Source organism: Carlito syrichta, unplaced genomic scaffold (assembly GCF_000164805.1).
Source record: "Carlito syrichta isolate Samal-C Ts95f unplaced genomic scaffold, Tarsius_syrichta-2.0.1 Scaffold308016, whole genome shotgun sequence".
In the NCBI taxonomy this organism is placed as follows: Eukaryota; Metazoa; Chordata; class Mammalia; order Primates; family Tarsiidae; genus Carlito; species Carlito syrichta.
The window spans coordinates 122854-129410 of record NW_007252112.1 but is presented as its reverse complement, the minus strand read 5'-3'; positions in this window follow the sequence as shown (position 1 = coordinate 129410).

The window sequence follows — 6557 nt, the reverse complement described above, 5'->3', positions numbered from 1 at the left end:
GGATTATAGGCGTGAGCCACTGCACCCTGTCTTCTGTCATTTTAAAAGAATTTTTTTCAGCAGTAATTTTATTTACTAGAATTTGTATTTATAATTTTTCCTTTTGTTATAAAATTTATGTTAAATATTTTATTTTAAAATAATTTAAAGCTTACAGAAAACTTGCAAGAATTGGTGTAAACAATTCCTGTATACCCTTCATCTAGATTCCTTATGTGTTAACATTTTACCATATTTATTATTAAGTCTCAATGAATAGAAATCTTTCTTTTTTTTTTTTTTGAATTGGAGTCTCACTCTATTGCCCAGGCTGGAATGCAGTGGCATGCTCACTGCCACTCCAGCATTGACCTGCTGGGCTCCACGATCCTTCCGCCTCAGCCTTTCGAGTAGCCGGAACTACAGGCACGTGCTACCACGCCTGGCTAATTTTTGATTTACTGTAGAGACAAGATCTCACCAAGTTGCCTGGGCTGTTCTCAAACCTGTGGGCTCAGGCAATCCACTCACCTTGGCCTCCCAAGGTCCTGGGATTACAGGCTGAGCCACCGAGCCCAGCCCTACAAATCTTTTTGTAAAAAGTTTGAGTATATTGAGAACATGTCCCTGCAGCCCAAAACACTTGAACATGTATTTCCTAATATACTAGGATATTTACATATATAACCTCAGTAAAATTAGCAAAATCAGAAAATTAAGTAATATCATTGATCAATCTACAGACCTTATTAACATTTTCCCTACTGTCTAATAATGTTCTTTATAGCAAGAGAAAAAAATTTGTGGTTTAGAACTAATTCATGATGATGTGTTGAATCTAACTGTCATGTCTCTTTAGTCTTTTTTAATCTGTACTCATTCCTCAGTCTTTGTCTTTCATGACACTGACATTTTTGAAGAGTGCAGGCCAGTTATTTTGTAGTATATCCTTCAAATTGCGCTTGCTTAATATTTCCTTATAATTGGATTCAGGCTATGCACTTTTGGCAGGAGTACTACAAAAGTGATGTTGTGTCCTTTTCAGTGCATCATATCAGAAGGCACATGATGTTGACTTGTCCTATTAATAGTGATTTTTTTTTAGTTGGAGTCTCACTCTGTCGCCTAGGATGGAGTGCAGTGGCACACTCATGACCACCCCAGCGTCAACCTGCTGGGCTCTGGTGATCCTTCTGCCTCAGCCTTCCAAGTAGCTAGAACTACAGGTGTGTGCTACCATGCGTGACTAAATTTTGTGTGTGTGTGTGTGTGTGGAGACGAGGTCTCACCAAATTTTCCGGTCTGGTCTCAAACCCACGGGCTCAGGCAATCCACTCGCCTTGGCCTCCCAAAGTGCTGGGATTACAGGCTGAGCCACCGAGCCCAGCCTACTAGTGATTTTAATTACAGGCATGAGCCACCGCGCCCAGCTCATCTTGTTTTTTACTTGACAGAGGTGATGATGCTGGGTTTCCCTACAGTGAGGTTATTTTTTTGTTTTATACTTAACAAGTATCCTGTAAGGAAATAATTTGAGTGTATGCAAATATCCTGTAACTCTTCCAACCTTTGATGATTCTTGCCTGAATCAATTATTACTATTTATTTATATTAGTATGGACTCATAAATATTTGTTTCACTCTATGGTTATATTTCATAACAACATTCTTTATTTTGTTGATTAAATTGTTCCAGACATGGCCAGCAGTAGTCCTATCAAGCTAGCATCTGTCTTTTATATGCTCCCATCATTCTTTGATCATTTCATTATGTTTTGGTACTACAAGCTATTCCAGGATCATCTTGTACCATCCTTGCCCCCACCCTAGAATGAGTCATTTTTCCATGAAGCCTCAGTTCCTTTTATTGGAGAATGGTATTTAGAAGCCAGGATTTGAGAATTTCTTATGCTCATTGGTACCAACTTGTGACTGCTTCTAGAGACTTCCTTAGAGGACCGAGCTGGGGAATATATGTATGTACACATATACATACTTCTCTATCTATATATTCTGTGCCACCCCTCCCCTGCCACCACCACCACAATGGAGTTATGTTATTCATTTATCATATACTTAGGCTTGTTTCTGTTTATATTGCATTTTAGAGTCCTCCCCATTCTTTTATATTTTATTTATTTTTGAATATGTGAAACAAGCCGGGCTCGGTGGCTCAGCCTGTAATCCCGTGCCTTTGGGAGGCTGAGGTGAGTGGATGGCCTGAGCCCGCGGGTTCGAGACCCGCCTGGGCAGGCGAGACCTCATCTCTACAATAAATCAAAAAATCAGCCGGGCGTGGTAGCGCGCGCCTGTAATTCCGGCTACTTGGAAGGCTGAGGCGGAAGGATCACCGGAGCCCAGCAGGCCGAGGCTGTGGTGGCCGGGAGCGGCCACTGCACTCCAGGCTAGGCGACAGAGTGAGACTCCAACTCAAAAAAAAAAAAAAAAAAAAAAGTGAAACATCATTAACAAGATTCTGAAAGCAAAAAAGAAAAGAAAAGAACAAGAAGCTGAGCTCAGTGGCTCAGCCTGTAATCCCACGCCTTTGGGAGGCTGAGGTGAGTGGATTGCCTGAACCCGCGGGTTTGAGACCCGCCCGGGCAGGAGAGACCTCATCTCTACAATAAAATCAAAAAATTAGCCGGGCGTGGTAGCGCGCACCTGTAATTCCGGCTACTCGGAAGGCTGAGGTGGAAGGATCGCTGGAGCCCAGTAGGTTGAGGCTGCGGTGGCTGTGCGCGTGCAACTGCACTCCAGCCTGGGCAACAGAGTGAAACTCCAACTCAAAAAAAAAAAAAAAAAAAAAAAAGAAAGAAAATAGATGAGTAGGTTGGGCACAGTGGTTTTTATGCATGTAATCCCAACACTTTGGGAGGCCAAGGCAGGAGGATTGCTTGAGCTCAGGGGTTTTAAACCAGCCTAGGCAACATAGCAAGACCCTTCTCTACAAAAAATGGAAAAATGAGCCAGGTGGGGTGGTGCACGCCTGTAGTCCCAGCTACTCGGGAAGCTGAGACAGGAGGATCGCTTACACCCAGGAAGTCAAGGCTGCAGTGAGCCCTGATCATGCCACTGAACTCTAGCCTGGGTGACAGAGTGAGAACTTATCTCAATAAAAGATAGATGAGTGGACAATAAACACATGAAAAATATGTTCAACAGTATTAGTCCTTCAGAAATTTAAGATTGAAAATACGGCCGGGCGCGGTGGCTCACGCCTATAATCCCAGCAGTTTGGGAGGCCAAGGTAAGAGGATTACCTGAGCCCACAGGTTCGAGGCCAGCCTGGGCAACTTGGCAAGACCTCATTCTCTACAATAACTCCCGAAAAATTAGCCCTGCCTAGTGCAGCGTGCCTATAGTTCCAGCTTCTTGGAAGGATGAGGCAGAGGGATCACCTGAACCCAGCAGGTCGAGGCTGCGGTGACCATGCATGCCACTGCACTCCAGCCTGGGTGACAGAGTGAGACTCCGACTCAAAATAAAATAACATACAATAAAAATAAAATTAAAAATAACAATGACATACTACTACACATCTATCAGAATGGCTAAAATAAAAAAGACTGACAAAACATTAGCAAGGATGTGGAACAAGGGAAACAGTCATATTTTTTTAGAAAAAATCTCAGTTTCTTATGATGCTAAACATACATGTGTCCTGTGATCGATCCATCAGTTCCACTCTTAAGTGTTTACACAAGAGAAATGAAAGCATATATTCACAAAAAGACTTGTGCAATACTGTTCATAGCAGCTTTACTGATAGTAGCCCCAAACTGGATATATACCAATTTTCATCAACAGAAAAATCGATAAGTGCACTGAAGTATATTTATACAATGGAATATGACTCAGCAGTGAAAAGGAATGAACCACCAATCTACACATTGAGGACAAATCTCAAATACATTGTACTGAGTGAAAGAAGCCAGATACAAAAGAGTACGTACTGTATAATTTTATGTATATTGAAGTTCTGACACAGGTGAAACTTTTTTTATTTTTTTTGGAGTTGGAGTCTCACTCTGTCACCCAGGCTGGAGTGCAGTGGCACGCTCATGGCCACTGCAGCCTCGACCTGCTGGACTCAGGCGATCTTTCTGCCTCAGCTTTCCATGTAGCTGGAACTACAGGCACGTACCACCTCGCCCAGTTAATTTTTTTTTTTTTTATCCCAGGCTGGTATTGGACCTCTGCGCTCAGGCAGTCCTCTCACCTTGGCCTCCCAAAGTGCTGGTATTATAGGCATGAGCCACCGCACCTGGCTTACAGGTGAAACTATTCTATGGTGGAAAAAATCTTTACTGTGGTTGCCTTGGGAGTATAGAGGCCAGGATTGACTAAAGAGAGGCATGAGGGAACTTGCTGTCGTAATGGTAATATCCTATAACATGATAAATTTTGACCTGTAAGACTTAAATTCTTACACATGAGACGTGTCCATTTCACATTATATTTTACCTAATAACAAAAACTATAAACATTTAACTCTAGTTAATGTATATACTGAGCCCGATGCCGTGGCTCATACCTGTAATGCCAGCACTTTGGGAGGTGGAGGTGAGAGGATTGCCTGAGCTCATGGGTTCAAGACCAGCCTAGGCAACATGGCTAGACCTCATTTCTACAATAAATCAAAAAAATTAGCCGACATGATGGTGCATGCCTGTAGTTCCAGCTACTTGGAAGGCTGAAGTGGAAGGATCACTTGAACCCAGCAGGTCTAAACTGTGGTGGCTGTTAGCGTGGCACTGAACTCTAGCCTGGGTGACAGAGTGAGATTTCAACTCAAAAAAAATTTACATAGCAATAAGTTGAAAGAAAAAAAGAGTAGAAGAAGAGAGGGAAAGGAGGAGGGGAGCAAGAGAAGGAAAGAAGAAAGGAAAGAAATAATTACTTATTCTAAGTTGGAGGATTTGATCTGTGGAAACAGACCTTACAGCCTAGCAACCTGTTCCTATTCCAAATAAATAAACTCCGAGGTGGTCATACACAGACAGCATATGGTGGTTTTGGAAGACCACTTAATTTACCATTGCTTCAAAAATATGTATAGTTGTCATTAAAGAGCTTTAAAGAACAAGAGTCTTTAAAAAGAAGACAATCCTGCCAACATGAATGAAACTGTAGGACATTATGCTAAGTGAAATAAGTCAGACACAGACAGTATTGCATGATCTCACTTATATGCGGAATCTAAAGAAGTCAGACTTACAACAACAGAGAGTAGAAAGGTGGCTGAAAGGGTACAAACTTTTAGTGATAAGATGAATAAGTTCTGGAAACCAAATGTACAGCATGGTGACTACAGCTAATAATAATGGGCCTGCCAGGCTTGGTGGCTCAGCCTGTAATCCTGCGCCTTTGGGAGGCTGAGGTGAGTGGATTACCTGAGCCTGAGGGTTCAAGACCCTCCTGGGCATCTTGGCGAGACCTCATCTCTGCAATAAATAAAAAAAACTAGCCGGGCGTGGTAGCGCGCACCTGTACTTCCAGTTACTTGGAAGGCTGAGGCGGAAGGATTGTCAGAGCCCAGCAGGTCGAGGCTGCGGTGGCTGGGAGCGGCCACTGCACTCCAGTCTGGGCGACAGAGTGAGACTCCAACTCAAAATAAATAAATAAATAAATAAAATAAAAAAAATAACGGGCCTAAGCCGGGCGTGGTGGCTCACGCTTACAATCCCAGCACTTTGGGAGGCCAAGGTGGGAGGATTGCCTGAGCCTACGGGTTCAAGACCAGCCTGGACCTCATCTCTACAATAAAACAAAAAATTAGCCAGGTGTTGCGGATTGTGCCTCTAGTTCCAGCTACTGGGAAGGCTGATGCGGAAGGATTGCCTGAGCCCAGCAGGTCGAGGCTTTGGTGGCTTTGAGTGTGCCACTGCACTCCAGCCTGGGTAACAGTGAGACTCTAACTCAAAAAATATAATAATAATAATAATAATAGGCCTAAGACTACTTTCAGGGATCATTTCTATAGTTCATTACTAGAGAAGTTTCTCTGATTATGTAGAACACCAGAAACCATGAGGAGGAGTTGCAGCGTCCTCTCCTGAGCGTGAAGGCGGCTCTTGGTGTTGCTTCGCTGCAGCTGCCATTTGCCATTGATGATCGTTCTTGCTTTTCTTCGAGGGAGCAAGAGGGAGAGGACACAGTCTGACTGGTAAAATAATGATGATGATGATAATGATAATAATAATAATAATAGACCAGGTGTGGCTTACACCTATAATCCCAGCACTTTGGGAGGCCAAAGCAGGAGGATTGCTTGAGCCCAAGAACACGATGAGAATAGATCTTATATATTTATTTATTTATTTTTAGTTGGAGTCTCACTTTGTTGCCCAGGCTGGAGTGCAATGGCACACTCATGGCCACTGCAGCCTCGACCTGCTGGGCTCCGGCAATTCTTCCACCTCAGTCTTCCAAGTAGCTGGAACTACAGGCATGTGCTACCAAGCCCAGCTGATTTTTTTTATTGTAGAGACGAGGTCTCACCAAGTTGCCCAGTCTGGTCTTGAACCTGTGAGCTCAGGCAAACCTCTCGCCCTGGCCTCCCAAAGTGCTTGGATTAC